The sequence below is a fragment of the Siniperca chuatsi genome, linkage group LG24 (genome assembly GCF_020085105.1).
Source record: "Siniperca chuatsi isolate FFG_IHB_CAS linkage group LG24, ASM2008510v1, whole genome shotgun sequence".
Lineage (NCBI taxonomy): Eukaryota > Metazoa > Chordata > Actinopteri > Centrarchiformes > Sinipercidae > Siniperca > Siniperca chuatsi.
In genome coordinates, this window is record NC_058065.1 from 2,358,812 (window position 1) to 2,378,833 (window position 20,022).

The 20,022-nt window shown below is 40.7% G+C and overlaps 1 long non-coding RNA gene across 1 annotated transcript in view; it reads right to left on the minus strand.

The window, feature by feature from the left end:
• Positions 1 to 20,022, minus strand: part of LOC122872039 — a 170,545-nt gene that overhangs the window by 25,479 nt on the left and 125,044 nt on the right. The window contains exon 6 of the long non-coding RNA XR_006376998.1: positions 5,878 to 5,980. This is a non-coding gene — a long non-coding RNA (uncharacterized LOC122872039). The remainder of the gene's footprint in view (positions 1 to 5,877; positions 5,981 to 20,022) is intronic.

Genomic DNA, 20,022 nt, shown 5'->3' on the forward strand with positions numbered 1-20,022 from the left:
TCAAGTTGTTGGGGAGAATATTAATCTTCAACATATCTGCACAAAGCACGGAAATCCCCAAACTTGGAGATACTAAATTAAATAGAAATTGTGGTAACATTTACTCCAGTAAAACTTGAATACTTCTTCCATCACTGCATATTCTATATGTGGGGACTGTTTGAAAAGCTCATGTGAAAATGCTACATTTGATTTTGAAAAATTTAATTTTTTAAACATGGAACAGCTGATTTTCATGCATGTTTTAAAAAAATGCAGCAGACATGAATGAAGCTTATGGAGCTATAATCAGGCATGACTCTGCCATGCGGTATGGATCATATCACATGTTTTAGAGTGGGGGTTGGTGATTATGTGTGTGGTGGTGATGTTGGAGGGGGTTGCTTTACGTGAAACAGGGGCTTCTAAGCACAGGCTTGTCCAAACATCTTGTGCAGCCCTATTCTGACAGCGGGATTAGAAGCACCTGCCATCGAGACAAAGGCAGGCCTCAAGTCAGATGAATGGAGTGCCACTAACCGCGAGCTCCACCCCCCATCCTCGCCGCTACGAGTCTTTGCTGATCCTCGTCTTCTCGACCGAGGGCCTCATCTTGAGGGCAGATGTAATGAGTCAATTCAGCTCTGAAGGCTGATGACGTGATGCCAAATCAAGTCAGGAAGAAAAGATCTGAAATAGAGTTTGGTGGTGGAAGAAGGACTCAAATCAGAAATACTTTATTGATCCAGAGGGGAAACTCTAGGATCTAAAAGGAAGTAGCAACAGTAAGTAAGTATTCATAGTGAAGAAGTCTGCTGAGTGTGCTGTATCTCCAAACTGGAAAGAAGATGGGAGAAGGGAAAAATGAATTGTCTTTAACAGTTAAAGTTAAAAGATAAATTACAACAGGTCTTTCCAGAAGATGATCCACAAAGCTCACTGTGAGCAGTTTGCTTTGCTAGAAAGGGGTTCCAAAGCAAACTGTTGTCGGTTTTCTTTCTAATAAGCAACCATACCCAACAGACTGGCATTTTTTTGTATCATGTTACATGTTAATGCAAACTCCATGAACCACACAGCAGGTTGAATGTCTTGCATGTGAAATTTCTTGTCCAATAAAAGAGATTTTCATACATTATGGTAAAGATGCTCAATTATCTCTCAGTGGAGGATAATGTCCTCTGCTCGGCAAACTCCAAGCCTCCCTGAATACAGCGTTTTGAGATTAGGGGGTTGTTGGTGGAGGGAGGCAGAGGGAGGGATTACAGGGATGGGGGTTGTGCAGGGTGACAGCGCCCTCGGGGATCTTTCTCCTCAGCGCAGCATGGTGCTTGTCTCCTGCTCTGTCCTCTGATTGAGAGAGCGACCCAGGGGCTGGCAGGCCGGCGGAGCTCGCCACAGGCTTCGACCACGTCAAGTCAATCTGCATCAGACTCAGCCTCTGAGAAACAGGAAGAAAGCTGGACGGAGGCTGGATGGAGGCCATCAGGTGCAATGTGACATGGATACAAACCATGTGTGAACACAATCTATTTATTAATCTATTTATTCATCTAGCCATCCAGTTTTGAACTTTGCATAAAATAGCTTAGAATAGTTGGAATTTCTTGATTTAATATTTTTTTATGAATCTGATCTTTGGGGATATAATTTAGACTTTTATGAGTGTATGGGCTGGTGCTGTTGAAGTGATTGTCTTGAATTTTACTTTTAAGTTATAGTTTGATCATACCTCATTTGAATATATTTGCATCTGTATCATCTCAGGAATGATGAGATTATTTTCCTGTTGCAATGTCAAGCTGCTGATAAAGCTTGTGTACTTTTATACAAGAATGTCTAGATTCTCGCCAAGCTTAAAGGTAATCAAAAGAGAGATGAAAACAACTGTTATGTGGTGAAATATTTGGCTACTACAAGAAATCTTAAAACTTGGCTCGCTCTTCTTGTGATGTAGGCAGTTCAGGTTTTATTTCATGGGCTAAAGGACGGATGGAAAAGTGTACCCACAATTGTTTTTTCTCTTTGCAAATGATCTTTGCTGGGCTCCTGGCTGTGTCCCCAGGACGCTTTGATGGTAGACTTGGCCATGTCAACAGCAAGTTGCACCATTGCTGAACTAGCCACATGCATTGCACGCATTTACTTGATCCTCACAATTCCATTCAAATGAATTAGATTTGCTGCAAAATATTGCTGTTAGAAATGGCTGGTTTGATAGTGGTGTAATCTGGACAGGTTTAAAGAAATAAGAGCCAAGGAGATAAGACAGATCAGTTGCCCAATATGTCACCATGAAAGCTAAAGCAATAGTCTGCAAAACACACAATCCTCTTCCTCAAAAGGTGTCTATCTTGATGAAAGCTGCATGTCGTGCCAGGACTTATTACTCCATCCAGTCACCCTGGTCTCAAACTGTCTCTGTTGGAGGTAGATGAAGGTCTCCCCTCAGTATCATCCAACTGTCAAACATGAGCACTTCCCACTGTGACTATTTGGAACAGTCCTTTTTTTTTTTTTTTTTACCCTTGCATGATTCCTGGGTGGCTCTCCCCCTCTCCTCCATCCTCCCCTCCCTGTGTTTTTGCCTTTCTGGTCCAGTTCGCATTTCTAAGCCCTGGGGTGTTGACAGCAGCATACATGATCATTTAGGTTCACATGCATGTCCAGGCTCCTGTTTCTTTATTTTTGGAGAGCTGAAGGAGCCCTGGTGCTGCTCTGACAGCTGTTGTTTGGCGAACAGGTGAACGCCTGTTAAAGGAGCGTTTACCGCAGGACATCCAGTGCGCTTTTGATCCCACCTCTGCCATTGATTTTGTACACGGCAGAGCACAAACAAGGATTTTAATGGAGCTCCTTTCATCCTGAGCATTAGGGTTGACGGGGTTAATCTCTCTCTAAGTGGGTTAGGCAATAGCTTGTCAAAAACAGAGAGGAAAGAATCTGTTTCACCGCTGATACAATATGGGCTTTGATATTCAGACTTCATGCAGCATCAGCGGTAGCTCTCACTTGAAATACTATACATTACTTTAAGAGTTAATCTCTAAAATAACAATCATTCAAAGAAATGTATAAAATGTAGCAGATCCATTCTGTAAAAGGGGTACAATTTCGGCAGCCAAGGACAATTTGACTTTCCAATCCTGATGACCCTTCTTCCATACTGCCTGAGGCTGGCCAAAATCTTGTTGATCATTTAAAATTTGAATTCCATACTGTGTTTCTTAGCCTCTGTTTCTTCCTCGAGTGTAAATGTTCAAACCTGATCTTCAAGAAATGCTATTGGATATTGAAATTCTCTGTAGCCTAATTGGTGGGTTTTGGTTTGTCAATTGACATGCTAAGAAAGTTTGTTTCTATTTGTGCCTGTCGTCGTTATCTAAAAGTGCACCAAAGAAGCAAAGAGCTATGGCTTCCTTCCAGGCATGTATTCCTGCAACTGGGTTCAAAATATAATGGAAAAACCAACACATCTTCCCAATTAAAAAACTAAATGCAATGTTTCTCATTGCCTTCCGGATTGACACATAGGGGCATTTTCTGATCTGACAGAACGAGAGCATCAGTACATTAAATATGGTCAGTATAAAAATGATTAAGAAGTTCCAGCCATAAAAATGGATGCACCATTTGATTATGCATATATACAGTAGAATATATATGACGCAGAACTGCTGATTGCAAAAACAATATTTTTCAGCCTTAAAGCTATGTAAGGTGAAATAAATGGGAGAAAACTGGATTTTAGGGTATTAAAAATGTATTTCAGCCACTGTTAGGTTTTCCAAATCTCATTTGAAACTCAAAATCAAAACTAAATTCTTCACATTTAAAATGTCAAACTTATTTCCACTGAAATGCTGAGCAGATTTATTTCTGTTTGTGCCTTCTGTCACTATCAAAAATTGAACAAGTACCAAATATGTTTGGCTACCTTTTTAGGTGTGTATTAATGACAAACTGTGCTCAAAAGGCAATGAAAAACACAATTCAGAGCATCATTATGGGTGCAGGACCGTCCACTGCTGGAGTATAAATACACAAGATAAAATCACGGAGGATTATGGTTAGATGCCTCCCAAATTCAGGTTTAACCTCGATATGGTTCACTGTTTTTTTTTCAATAATTTCAGCTTACTTCAGGAATATTCCATCATGCTTGGTTAGTTTAACTGTCCTGAAAGCAGAACTCCAGATCTAACAGATTTCTTTGCCAGGCTTGTTTTTCCTCAGATATCATTATACTGGTATGAACGTTGGTATGAAACGTGACTCTGCGTGACAAATGCACTGTTGGGGTTAGTTGTGGTGGTCTCTGCGTAAAGTAGGCTCCCAGCTACAACTGATGCTGCAGAGAAAACAAAAGTGTGAAACGAAAGCCTTTTCTAAACGAAACCTGGGTGGTGATGCAGTCAGATAGCTAATCCTCAGCTTAATGTCTCAGAGTGTGGACGCTGTTGACATTTTTCACAGTTTAAGATTTCAGGCTCAAACCAGAGCCAGAGAGCTTTTTTTCACCCATCTGCAGCAGTTATGGTGGATCCCAAAATTCACCGGCTGCTTTTACTATTTTACAATCTAAATGTGATTTGTAGTATGAAAATTGAGCTTCAAATGTATATGTACTGTAATCCCCTACCAGAAATTCAACAGTGCAAAGCATGCGTGCTTTCAGTGTCCTGAAAGTGTATATACAGCAGTTAAGAAAAGTAAATAAGTACATACAGTACTCTTGAGTATATACATATATACATTTGAGGATCTGGTATTTGAGCATGTTTGGAAGACTTGGAAAACATTCCTTTTACTCTACATCTCTTCATTTATCTAACGGCTGATCACTTGTAAGATATGATTCCTTTAAGCGGTTGTGTTTACCATGTTCATGAGAAGAGTCCATTTGAACAACCCACTAATGTGGTATGGTATTTAGAACTTTGTAAGAAGACATTTTCAGATAGCTCAAAGTTCACAACTGATAATGACCCAACAAAAAAAGTGCCATTTATTCCTTGATCATTTATCGCTATTATTAAACTCAATAAACTCTTGGTATATTTTTGAAGATTTTTGGGCCCTTTTCTTTTATATTACATAAAACTTTTAGCTGTGGATGGGGATGCTGCAATGTGAGGTTGATTTTGTTCCAGAGTGCATCAGTTGGCTTATTGTTTTTCTTTTCAGTGGTTTCTCCTTTTCATGTGACAATCTTTTTGTTTCTTTGTCCCTTTAATAATAGAATTTTGTATGGGACGGATGTGAGTATTGCTTTGTGGAAATGTTGTCTAAAAGTATGTAGGTTTGCTGCAAACTGTTTTAATTCTGTATCTCAGAGTGAAAAAATAGCCTGATCACAGTGTTCTCATGACTGAAACCACCAACTTGTGTTTGTGTATTCACTGTCTAACTCAGGAAATTATCCTAATAATAATGTGACTATGACTGTATTGATCCCTGTAGGAAAAGTCTTCTTTGGCTTGTCCTTATCTGCAGGGAGGTCAAAGGTCAGGGGCTGCCCCGCCCCCGTAGCTGTCACAGATTCAGAATCTGTTTATTGACACTTCAGAGAGCAGTTCATTTCTTGTGTTGGACAAACTTTACCCACAAAGCCACTATTAACCAAAACTGCAACTTTTTGTTTGCACTGGATTTTGAAAATTCTCTTTCAAACATGTTTTAAGACAATTCAATTGGATCTGTGAACTCATGACGAATGTTTTCAGAAAAATAATAGGGTAAGAGTAATCAAACGTCTCGTAAAGGTGGGCGTTTGTTTTGTTGTGCAATTGTGAGAGGAGAACATGAGCTCCTCACAGTGGAAACCAGAGGTCAGCCCTTCGCTTCTCAAATCTTTCAAATGAAAACACCCACTCTTCTGTGTTTTTTGGTACTTACTGATCCGAGACCTGCTCTGTTGACTGACTGTGGTTGACCACTGTTGTGCTGTGGTTTGTTTGTCAGCATGGAGGCCTTGAACTCGACATAAGCCGCTGCCAACCTGAGAGAGAAACATAGAAACCTTAAGTCTAGAATTCCTGAAACTAAATGATAAAATACACTCCAGTCATTTGTCACTGCCTGTCTGATCTGACGCCCAATCAGCAGTATGACATGGTTTGTCAGTGTCTTCCAAAAACGTTACAAGTCACTGTTTCATCTGACCTGCAACCTACAGTATATGCTTAAGGTTTTGTAAGGTTTAGGCACAAAAACGACTTGGTTAAGGGATGGGAAAGGTCATGGTTTGTGTTTTAAAATCTATTTGGTTATGGGTTGCGGTTAGAGGGTTAGGATAGATCCAAAAGCGGTGATAGCATAGACTGGGAAGGGGTCAAAGTCATCCATATCTGATATCAGAGACCATTTTTGAACAAAGGCAGGGGTTACTATGTCGCCTCATATATGAACACCTGTTATTACGTGACGTAAGTTCCATACTTGGGTCAGCTATTCGGTTAGGGTTGCAAAATGATTGTTGTCATGGTTAAAAAAACAACAACATCGAGTTTTGGTCGGACACAGGAAGCAATCGGGGGTTTTGTTGAACCATCCATCCACTACGACCTTGGTGTCGCTCCAGCAATGCTTTTCTTGCAACAGACTACAGTCTTTATTCACAGGGCCACCAGAGGTTCTTGTTAGGACAACGTAAAGATTTAGGGAGGACAGTTTTGTAAGTACCTGTCTTTCTTTGAAACTGTCCAGGAATGAAGACATACCTTATGATTGCCCAAATTTCTGCTTCAGTGTAGAAGGGAACACATATTTTTGTATGTATGTCTTTTAAAATTACAGAATAATATGTTGCATGTCTTTAAGACACTGTCTTGTTCCTCAAATAAATCAATGTAATCACATATAAAATGGTGATTCCATTAGAGGCACAAACCTCAAGGCAGTGGGTGTACATAATTTATGTATAATTCAAGCTGTTAAATGTCCCTTTAAGCATGCAAAGGGACCTGACTAGCCCCTCTTTAGAGCGTCCTTCACAAACATTATTAATCAGGTCCCCATTCTCACAGGCCTCTGCTCTGCCTCTAGACAATGGGCTAAATGAACCCCAGCACATCGAGCTTGGGAATGGCTCTGCTGTACTTACAGTATCATCAATCATAGTCTGAATCTATTGTCAGGATACTGAGAGGGTGAACCCGACGCTGCTCAACACTGGTGCCATTAAAGGCTCTGATCTGGGAATAAGAAGTTCATTTTGCTGCTGTAATAACATAAGCTAAATGACTAAAATGTAAATGCATGTGTAAAATATTCAATAACACAGTGAGTCATGCTTGCAGCTGGTTTCTGGATCCTGGCAGGAAAGGTTGATTGCTAGCAGAGCATACACACTTGACAGTTGTTATGATGCTGGGAAAGAAAATAATATATTGTTAGCAGCAGGATTTCATTTATTTATTTTGTAATGTAATTAGATTTTTAAAGGGAAAAAAGCATTTATTTATACCGCATTCCGTACTGTTGCTTAACTACAAATTCCAACCATTTTTCAAATCAAACCATGAGTTTTCACAGGCAGCAAATGGTTTCAGTTAATTTGAAATTCAATTTACAGAGAGAGGAAATACGGAATCCATAACAGCGATCATCCTATTTATGGTCAAAGTTATTGTCACAGTTATGAGCAGTAACTAGTTTGGACATGAGTGATGGGTACACTCCTTTCAGAGTGACAATCTTGCTTATTGTTTGTCTTGTGGCTTCAGTTTTTAGCCACACTACCGGCGTGGCTTTAAAGATGACAATGTCGGCCAAGAAATTTGTTACAGGTGGTGCTTAGAGAATGAAACTTACTGACTTTGATCTCACGTTTTATCTAACGCCAACATGAGGTTGACATTTTCGTGTTATAGTGAACTTGAAACTACTGGATGGATGGCTAAGAAAAAGTTCAGATATTCATGGTCATCGGATGATGAATCCTTGTGACTCTGGTGATCTAGTGACTTTTCATCTTTCACCACCATATTAGCATGCTAACACGCTAAGATAAGATAAGATAGAACTTTATTATCCTGAGGGAAATTGCTGAGATGGTAAACATGGTAAACATTATAACATCAGCATGTTAACATTGTCATTGTGACCATGTTAGCATGCTAACGTTATCACTTTGCTCAGTACAGCTTCACAGAGTCGCTAGCGTAACTGTAGGTAGTTCAACATTTTGGGAAATACACTTATTAGCTTTCTTGTCGAAAGATAGATGAAAAGATTGATATCACTGTCATTTCTGTCTGTTAAATATGAAACTACATCCAGCAGCCGGTTATCTTAGCTTAGCATAACGACTCGAAAAAGGGGTAAACGAAAGTAATTAAATTCACCTACCTGCACCTTAAAAGCTCGCTGATTAACATGTTATATCTCATCTGCATGAAAACCATTTTATGGTGGGATTATGTGTCAGGACTATTAATTTAATTTCCTGCCTAAAACCAATGAAGAAAATCTATCTATAAACCGATTTGTAGATAGTGGGCTAAAACCTTCAATGTGGGCTTTTGATTATAAAATCTTTGGTTGACGAATCCTCTGTAGTTATTATCGGCCTACAGGTGATGACTGTTCCCTCTGCATTTCAGAGCTGAATTGTTCCATGTCTGGCAGTTTGGATATAAGGAGGCCAGGCAGCAGTGGAGGATAGATTTAGATGCATCCTTAGAGGTCAGTCGACAGGGGGGACGGGTGGAGCGACAGGTAACTCAGTCAAGCTGGTAATGAAATAAAGCTCGCCTCTGGGCTGAAAGGGACAGAGAGCGCTGCCAACACCGTCATTGCCCACCGCTCTCAGTCTACCTGACATGAGTACATCATGCAGGGTTAGTGCAGCATGGGGGTGAAGACAGTTCAGGTTCAAGAAACTGCCTTAAGATTAGTTTTAATCTGTTTTTTAGTTTTTCTGGCCATGCTTGAGTCAACATGTTAGTGAAGCTTTATTTATTCAGAAAGTGTTATTCACTTCTGAGGTGAAGATTTCTTTTTCAAGAGAACAAATCACAAATACACAAGATCACAGTGAGATGAGTCAGTCACACAAAGGTTTTTTTACACATCTAGGTTCCATTTATAGCATTTCATTGACTATATTTCAGTGTGTAGACAGGACTTGCTTTCCATTTAAATACAGTCTTAAAATGGTTTTGAAACAAGTTATATGTTACCCAGATAAAGAATGTATCCCTGTTTTAACCCAGACATTTGTAAATCACCAAATCAGTGCTTACTGGGTCATTATAAAGACAGATACGAAACATTAAAACAATCGCAAATATTAATAATTTGTGTGGCAGATCATTCCAGTAGAAGGGTGCTGACAAATATATAGTTTAATTTTTTTGAAGGCTCAGTAATTTCCTAAAACAGCTGCTCACTGTAGTTTTGATCAAACAAACAGGAGGAAATTTTGCATTTGTTGGGGACTATTTTCAGCGGCGGATTAATCTACATTTGGTGCTCTAGTGAGTGTTTGGGGCAGCAGGACGGTGTGTGTGGGACTGAGTCAGAATAAACTACAGTGTGTGTGTTCATGGTGATGAAGGAACATGTCACCCAGTGCAACAGTCTGGCTCATGGGTTTTAATGACAATAAGAACAATGTATCACCATATGCTTTAAAGTTAACCTGTCCCGTGATCTAGTGTCATGGTTATAAGCTTTGCATTTAACTAAAGATGTTAAATATCTTGACTTTTTCATAGAACTCAAAACGGTGAGCGCAATGGCTGGTTTGAGTGAAGAACCAAATGTCGTAAATGTAAGTACCATCAGCAATGTTAAGGGAATCTCATAGTCATCAGTAACGTGTCAAATGTCTCTTGTGTACTGAAGCAGCTTTTTAACCGCAGCTGTAGCCTCATGTGATCCCAGATTTGCATTGAATGCGGCTGCTGTCTTTGATGCAAAGATCGCCTTTTTCTTTGCACAACTCAAGGGCACCTGGGAAAACTTTAAAAACAGAGGGACGAGTCGCAAGAGTCTTTGCAGATCAAACTGTGGTATTATCCTCAGTCAGAATGTGGAGCACTTTACCCCTTATTTTTCTGAGAACTTTTTTCCCCTGTTGTTGTTGTTGTTGAGAGATGAGGATTATTGTTGTATATGCTTTGAAATATCAAAGCGTTTGATCCATGGCAAAAATAAAGTGATGCCTCCATTCTTTTATGCCATCACTTATTAGGGAACTTGCGCTCAAAAGGCAGCTTTGTACAGGGAGTCGTTTTAAGTTGGAGATGGCTTTACAATAGATTACCACGAGCACAGTGAGATTTCAGGCTGAGAATGAAAGGCTATGCAAATTGCAGCATGTACATCTCCGGATGAAAGAAAAGCATCAAGACTTTCTGAACTTGAATAACTCCCCCTTTCCCTCCATCTCCTCCTGCTCTACGTTCCCTTTTTTAAAATCCAAAAGTTTTTTCTCTTACAGCGACAAGCCCAGCATGCTCGGCTTTGTGACAGGTGAAATATTTATCCAGGGAGAGACTGGGGAAGGAGTCAAAGGCGGCCTATCTTGTTTGAGTCCCCGCGTAGACAAAAGCTATTGAAGAGCTGACAAGCTTGTGCATGGAAGGGCCCAGCATGGCTCGGAAAAGTGGTTGTAAGCGATTGAAACTGAGACAAACGGGAAGAAAAGAAGGGTGTATCTCCGGGCGACTATAGGCTATATGACGCTGTAATCTGGGCTCTTTTTAAAAGCCATCTCTCCCCATCAGGACGCGGGGGTTTCTCTCACGCTGAGGCAGAGAGTGCGGAGACGAAGCCTTTCAAAACCGCTTGACTTCTGCCACGGTGGCTGGCCCCAACTATCTGATAGCCTTTCTCCTTTTACATGGTGGCCTTTATCGCCTGGCTGAATGGAGACAAAGTGCCCTTACCTGACCTGACCTGAAGCAGCCTTCATGTACTCTTTACAGGACTGTTACCAAGTCAGCAAAACACTGAACTGAATACCCTGTTTCACTTTAAAAGGTGATATTCTGTGAAAAAGAGTGATACCTTTTTCTTAAAACTGAGTGAAAACTGAACAGCGATACTGCAAAGTTGAAACTAGTTCCGAATCTTCTTTTTTTTAAAGACATACATAAACTAAAGTGCTTCCTGCTTACAGCCCTGTTTGTGGTCCAATGTCCACTACTTTGGGATATTAAAACTGGTTCTTACCTTGCGCATAAAGATGATGTATGACCCCTTTTGCATCTACTTTAGAAAATATTTTTATAGAATTTCATAGCCGTTTTTTCTCCCTTCTGTACAGTATTGCTTTGATTGGTTGCTTGTCATCTACTTTAGGATTCAAAGCTTATTCAACTGATTGCTCTGGATCCGTGAGTGAATTTAAGACCGGAGCTTGCACCTTTCCAGCATCAAAACAGTTATCTCCCGTTTTCCCGGATTCCAGCAGATACTTTCAAGCTCTCGCTCACGTTTTACAAACACAATTACAAGAACAATAAAAGCCTTTGAGGGGCCAGAAGACCGCCTTGCTCTGCTCCTCGTTAAACGCAGCCAGGCACAGACCCTGCAGGACACAAGGTATGATTATCTGGTCACATTTGTTAGACCTTGAATTAGCCTTGACATTTATGCTTGACCACTTCACCTCAGGGTCAAAAAAGAGTGCTGCTGCCAAAGAGGTCAGCGAGTTCAGCACAGACACATAAAGGGACAGATAACGAGGAACTGGGGAAACTAAACTGACTGTTGGGATTTTATTTTGATTTTTTTTTACTACAGCTCAGTTTTTGTGGCTCTACAGTACTCTGTAGTGTAGCACTGACCTACGTTTGGCAACAGACAAAATGATTAAAGATTCCCCACATTAAGTCGCAGCCAAACCACAACTGTTGAGTTGAGTGTGTGCAGACACAGTTTCCCCTCAGCAATTCGCCCAAGATGGGGAAGATTTCAAAACATTAACATGGCATTTTGGTTGCTTCGAGGGGTTTATGTTCCACTCTTTGTGCTGCACCTACAGTGTTGCTGTATATGTTTCTTAAATGGACGAATGAAGACGAAGAAGTAGGGGAGAAATCACAAGAAACATTTTCTTCACAAAAGGATTTCCAAAAGCTAAAAAGACAGAAGAAAAAGATCAAGTGATGCAGAAAAGGAAGTAATGAAATGATAAAAAAACAATGAAAAATAGAGGTGGAAAGGCAAAAATTAGAAAATAAAATAAACAAGACATAGTATCACTTTGGAAAAGGATAAAAGAAAATGAGAGAGAAAGAGGAAAAGCTGGAAAGTTCAAGTGTGTAACTCCTGGATGTGATAAATACTGTCTGGATTCAGTTTTCTTCTCATGGGAAATTACGTTTACGACCATTTGCATCAAACATCGCCAAGGTTAACCAGAACTATTCAGAGATGGTCAGCATCTTTCTTTTGTTTTGAGATCTGTTTTTTAAAAATTGGCAGCTGTTTGTGAGAAATTGTCTTGTTATTGAGTCTGGGGAGTCAAAACATTTGTGGCGTGGGAATCTGACGGTTATGCCAGGCCTGGTTTACAGATAGAGGGATGTTATCTCAAGGACAAATGTGTAGACACACCTCTGGTTTCTACAATGGATAAACTGACATTTTAGATTTAGATTAAATTTTTATATACACATTACCAAAATAAAAGCATTCCCATTTCTGCATCTTATATCCTGAGTAGATGCAAACTGGAATCAAAGCTGAACCAAAAGAGACTGAGAACACACCAACCACACCACAAAAATACTAATGAAGGACTTCATTCTAAAATGTTCCATACTGTGATATCTATTTAGTCTAAAATAACAATATTTTTTAGATTAACGATGTAAATTAATACATTTTAATTTCATTCAAGCATGAAAACCTTTTATGTGAGATTGGGCCTGAAGCCAAAGACATATCTGTTAGGGGGTTAGGCAACATCAATAAATCCAGCGGGAGTCTATAATCTGTAATTCCTGACTAATATACTGCCACGTAAGTTAATTATATTATAACGATACAAAGAGAACCAATATATGTACATAAAATGTGGTCTTGCATCATAAAACTAAGTCTATTTAACTTGTTTTTCCGCAGAATATCTTCAAAACTTGTAATGTTTTCAGCTTGTAATGGAAAGTAGAACTACTGAAGATTTACATTTACATTCCAAGTAGCCAAGCAAATTATTGCCCAGTGTAAGCACACTCGGCTGTGGTCTGGTACCAGATGACCAAATGTGAGCCGGCTCTGGCCTACATACAGCTCCTTGATGATGTGGACTTTGGCTTGAACTTTAGCTCCAGTAGATGTCACTCTGGCCAGCTCAATCAAACCAGTGCAACTGGTGACTGAGGTTGTACGAGTTCATGCTTAGCTGTGATTCGTGTATTAAGGGACAGGGGCAGTGCTTAGGATTGGCGATTCATCACATGAATGGCATCATGAACCCTAAGACACGCTACGGGGGAAGAAAATAAGAATAATAGGGCTGATCCAATAGAAAACGTGAAATGTTTGGAAATAGTCAAAGTCAGATGAAAGGTTTGACTGTCAGTCGTGGCAGAGCAACAACCTAAAGTTGGTTGTTTGTCATTGTGTTCCAAAAGTACCTTCGGTTAAGGTTGGGGAACAATCGTGGTTTGGGTAAAAAAATGTCTTGGTTAACATTAGGGAAATATCGTGGTTATGATTAAAAATCGCTGACCGACAAGTAGGAAATAAGATGTGAACAGTGGTCACAGTTTGCTGACCCAACCATCCACCTCGACGTCCTCCTTAAGTGGTTTTGCTGCACCATCACATTGTCACGGTAGTTTTGGCTTTCTTTCTGAGAGACAACAGTCGTAATTCATACAGCCACTAAAAGTCGCTTGCTTGCAAAACATAAACATAAGTCATTTAGGCTTTTGAACAAATTAGAGCTGCACAATTAATCGAAATATTGTCGAAATATATATATATAATATATATATATAATATGGCCAAGTGCAATATCCAAATCGCAGAAGCTGCAATTTTTTTGATAAAGGTAAAAAGTGTGATAAAACAGCTTTATAACAAAGTACTGTACAAATCTTTTACTCCAGATGTAAGAAAACATGTTTGTTTGGTACAGACCCCCAAAAATGTTTTCAAAGTAAATGAAAATTGTGATGCAAAAATGATCATTCCCACTAATCATGAATCATATCGCAATCGTAATATCTGTCAAAATAATCGCAATATGATTTTTTTTTTTACCATATCGTGCAGCCCTAGAACAAATGGAAAATGCTGTCACTCTTCTGGAGAAAACACTGAGCTCCTGAAAGAACAACAGGGACCTGGCTATGTGCCTCTCTGAGGGAGTTACAGTTTTGTACAATGAATGTTTAAAATGGACTAATATGTTTCCTTTTGCTGTCTGAAATCAGCAATTTCTACCTCAATCAAACAATATTAATCTACTCAAGATTACTATGATCAATTACTGCAGAGGGACTCAAAGTTCAAACAAATGACTGCTGACCATTTTCAAAGCATACTTTTTTTTTTAAATTTTAGATGTAAGAGATGTATTAATACCATGAAAATCAGCTCAGCGTGACTTGCTTGAGATAGGTAACCCTAAATAGTGGGCATACAGTCCTGTCTCAATGTTTTCAGAGTTATGTTATGGTTGCATTGCATTGCTGTTGGAGGCGTAGAACATTTTAAAGTGTTCATTGAGCTGAATTCCATCATTTAAGCAAGTTTCAAGTCGCTGCATGCAAACCAATGACTTACTTGGAAGATTTCCTAAGGGGAGCAGTTCTACATTATTACATTCACACAGGCTACCTCACTACACCAAGAACCACTACAAAGGCCAGTGTTTGTCCCTGACGCAGCAGAGCAGGGATCAGTGGACAAACCCTTCATTTGCCCTCAAGTTGTGTGTGTTAGTGTACACATGTTACTGAATCCTGTTTATAACAGCAGATGTTCGCTTCAGAATGGCGTGTATGGAACAACTAATTTGTCGTGGTTTTTACAAGAACACGCTGCAGTCACACAAGTTCAAATGGATCCAGGAAGCAATGGTCTGGAAAGAGAACAAAAACCTCTTAAGTGTCCTGAAACTATAATGAACTGTCACATGGTGCTGATTGCCGGGCTTAAATGTGGGCAAACAAGACATGAAAGAGAGCCATAAAGAATCCAATGAATAGATAATCTATCTCTCTTATGGGACACTTGACAAACGAGGGGTTTAGAAGTTTACTGCACCCAAAACGCCCTCGCTTTTATCGGGTGTCATTGTCCCGAAGGCCTCACCTAATGATGTTTAATGTATAGGTTTCTTCAACAACATATGCCTGAGCATTAAGAATAAGATTCAGCATTCAAGCTCTCCTGTTGTGGCCTCTTCATAGCTTCTATAGCAGTTTGCAGCGTGGAAAGCAGAGGGTTAATCAGCACTAACACACTAATTGGCAGAGACTGTGCTTTTCCCATGACCTCTCTACACCCGTTATTAGCTGTATTGTTCTGGAAAGCAGACTTATCATATAGGCTGCACAAACATCACAATTAGTACAATTTGACAAAAATAAATGGCACAGCAGGTGACCCAACCCTCCGCTGAACTCTGACTTGTGCTAAGAAATAACAGAAACCACTGATCTGAAACAGAGCGGAGGAAATGTGAGAAAAAGGCTGGAAATTATCGGGGGAGTTTTACTCCAACATGAAATAAAGTTAAGATGCATTATTGCTTTTTTCAACTTTGTCTAAAGAAGTATTAGTGTATGTTTGTAGTCAGTTTAGGTTAGTTTCACCAAGGAACTAGTAACGTAGCAGGAACGAGGATTGTTGTGCTGCCATACGGCCTTCATTTACTTCAAAACCGGCATGGATGTGGAAAGCAGGGTGAACAGTGAACATGCACATGGTTTGTTTTATACTACATTGGGTTTCTGTGTAGGAGGACATGTTCACACATGTGCAGTAGGGGTGGGTTTGATCTGATCCGATACCAAGAAAAAATCAGGGCCAGAATCACCAATATCGACACGGATACTGATGCTTTTTATTTTTTTTAAACGCAAATTTGCTATCACGTAGAGGAGAGCCATGTTGAATTATATATGGGTGAATAAATCATTAACAGGCTACTTCTGAATTTTTATTACCAACGAATGCTTTGCCAAATCAAAGATTCAATCAGTCAGTCAGAGATACAGACACAGTATCAGTTCAGGTTTAAAGTCAGACTTTAGTTTGAACCCCGTCAGATCTCATTCCTTCTTGTATCTACTGTCCACTCTCCTCCTGTTCAAACAAAGAATAAAAATACGAGTTAAGTTTGCGCTACAGGAAAAGGAGACTTGAGTCCAACTGGAGACCCAGGATGAGACTCACACCTCGTTCCTCATGTACGCCCCCCGACCCGTCCTAACCACGGCAACTGGAAAGCATGCATAGCTAACGCCTGCGGGATTGTGTGGAGGCTTTTGTCTGGCCTAGAGGCTCGGTGAGAGGACTTGATTGCCGGGACTTCTTTGGCATCGCACCCGATCAACTATCCATTTTTCTTTTTTTTTAGGATGCAAAAGGGCCCGCTGTACAAAACTGACATGCATAACATTAAATATATTCCCAGGCCAGGCCAGTTAAAATTCATTTTAAACTGTTTACCCGGGCAAAACAATGGGCAGCCGTCACAGCTGTTATCTACTCATTTATAAGAGAAATGGAGAAAGAAAGAATTGGCAGGCATGCAGCGGTGACAGTTTGGTGAGAGGGCAAAAGGAGATGGGTGGAGGGGGTGGAGGGGGCAGAATAGATGCACTTAAAAATCACTTCTTTCACCGTTGCTCCTTTGGCCCTCTTTGGTCGGACAAAAGGATGAAAAAGTCCTGGCACTGGGCGCTCCTTTCACTCAACACAGCTCATCATTGTGTTTGGAAAATGAGCCAATTTCCATAAGCGATTGGGAGGACAATGTATTAAACAAGCGTGCATGCAGAGTGACAATAAGAGAAAACAAAAGACTGTCCTGGATTGTCTCGGCATGGGCATTCCTTATGTTACAGCAGAGAAACTTTTGATCTCCGATGTTAAGATTAGAATGAGGAAGAAACAAGGCAGGAAAAATGGGGAAAATGTTCACAATCTAAACATAATGTTAGCATTAATGGTAGTTTGACCCGTGTCTTCCACTCCACATTTTTGGAAGGAGTTTTAAAATCTGCCTTGTTGATCTTTTTGATGTCTAAAACAGCCAAATATCTCAAAAACTGACATTGACAAAACTCAAATGCATCATTCACACCTGACAAACTTACAGGCGGGGGGGACGGAGGGTTTCCGGGGTTGTTTCGTTCGCCTGAACTGACTCATGAGCCACCCCCCCATAACTATAGCTATATAGTTTAGAGAATATGATGGATCCCAGACGAAACTGAAAGAAGGGCGGGGCTCAGAGAAAAAGGCGCAATTACAAATCCGTCTGCTTCTTCAGCACCACGGACAGCGCCACGGATTGATCAATACAGTTAGGCTACGGATATTTCAGAGCCACGGTCGGAGCCATAGAGTCTAACTTCAAACCTCTGTCAGATAAAGGATCAGTGAGTCAGGCAGACCAGACTAACATTCAACTTAACAACCCCTCTGCTCCTGCACGCTCTCTGCTGCTAGGGGACGGAGAGGGGGGGTGGCAGGTTAACAAGGGGGATGGCATCCCCCTCAAACAGCCTACTGCTTGCAGGAATAAAAGCACCAGAATTGAAATAAACTGATCCAAAAATTATTGACATGATTACACCAGTAAACAGCATAAGATGCAATAAACAGTTTGGCCACATGTAATTCTAGAAATGTAAAGTTGGCAGACAAAGTAATGTAAATTCCACGAGGAAAATGACCTGAAGTAACTTAATTACAATTACAAATACTTCTCCCAAGCTATGACCTACTGGCTTACAGAAAAACATCAGTGTTTTTAATGTTTAAAATTTGTGATTTTGTCTTGAATTATTTTGGGATTCTGGGTATACAAGCTTTGCAGAATGGTTTTACATGGACTGTGATACCTAAATGACTCCCACGTGAGTGTTAATTAGGTGGTATAATGTAATACTTCAATTTCTGATTGTTTGGTGACCTCTGTATTCATTTGCCAATATGTTTATTTTATTTTTTTTATTTTATTACATCTTGTTTTGTTATGTGGGGATTTTTGTTTAGTCTGTTCCATGTGGATAAATTCATGTTTTATATGTTTTCTTAAAACCAATAAAAACATTTCACAAAATAAAACTTTACTATGTCAAAAGGGAAACAGTGTGGAAACTGAGAACAGATGTGAAATGCAGACAATTCCTCAAAATGAAACAACAAAATATCTCGTTTGTAATTGCCCTCCAGACAGACACATATAAGCTCTGACACGTCACTTTTCAGTGACGTGACAACGATATGGTTAAGGTTTGGTTAAGATTCGGTACAAAAAGAACTTGGTTAGGGAACCATTGTAGTTATGGTTAAAGAAACAAATGTTGACTGTAGTAGGAAACTGTAAACGAACAGCTGTCGCCCGTGTTAAAGTCCCAGGTTTTGTTGGCACATTCATCCACCCCGACCTCCTCCCTACGCAGACTTAATGGCTCTATAACAACAACACACTGCTTCCTCCTTTGCTCCTGATGGACAACATTCATAATTCCTACTGTGGCTAGAGGTCATTGTGACTGGAACGTAAACGTATGTTGTTTTTGGGTATTTGCTGAAACAACTGATGCTGTCAAATTTCTTGGGAGGACAGTCTAGACCCACAGCATCTTTCTAGGCTTTAATTCTATTTTAACTTGCACCTGTAACTGCGTTGATCGTGTTTGGGCTGTGAGCACTGGCAAAACACTTCTGAGGACACAGCAGTACTGTGGCTAAACGGATCCAGTGAAGACACTGGTGGAGGACTGCAGCAGCTGCCAACCTGCTGCTGACAAGGACTTACAGCTGCAGAGTGTTATGGCGAGCGAGCCACAGCACACGACGAGACTGCTTCCAAGACTACTCACAGGGGAGAGTGTGTCTGGTTGTAGAGTGTTGGCAGATGGCGAACAAGCCGCCGCCGCCGCTCTCCCACATCCTCCTCAAGGCTGTGATGTCAGAGGGAAGTGAGGAGAAGGACAGAGAGGCTATCTGAGGACACTAACGAGCTCCACTCAGCTCGTGCTTTAAGGGGACGAAGAGCGGACGACAATGAGGATCAACATGGGAACCAGAGTGCATTTGGGCTTCATGTATTCATACACACACACACACACACACACAAGATGCATTCACTCGGTCGGTGCAGACTTGACACTCCCTCATGGCACATTCATGGGTCATTAACGCGCACACACATGCATACCATACACTCTAGTACTCCCTCCCTCTCTTGGGCATACAAAACACACACATACAAAATAGGGAGTGAGAGCTTTGTGGGGAGCAGAGGATGTCATGGGCCCCCCGCTGTGCTTCACACTACAATTCAGTGATGCTGCGAGATTGGACATTGCATGACTAGGAGCACAATAATGTGTGTGTGCATGCATGTATCTGTGTATGGGTGTGTGTGTTAGAGGTCTTTCTTTTAATGTACTCCTGCACACACACACACACTCACGTCATTGGAGTAGCCCCCTGCTGTGTTCCTATCAGCGTCAGCAGTGAATCGGCGCGCTCAAGCAGCAGTAAAGCCCTCAAAATCTCACTCCACTGACCCTATGTGGACAATAAACTGCATCTAATTACTGGCGCATGCACTCTCAGCACTCCCGGCGCGGCGCTCCCTGGCACTGGCCATGGATATTTACAAAAGCAACCGGAGCGCAGGCCAACTTCTCTTAGAGATATAACGTTTTTTGACAGCTTAAGCCTTTTCGGGTGATGTGCAGCATGGAGCACAAAAGGCTGCTCTCGAGTCGTGCGGCCTGCGCCGGGGAAAACTAATTTCAGTCTCTGTGGACATGAAGCCTCGCCAAGTGCAACATGTTGGCCCATCCTTGGCAGCAGAGGGGCTGCTGCCATGACTGAAGA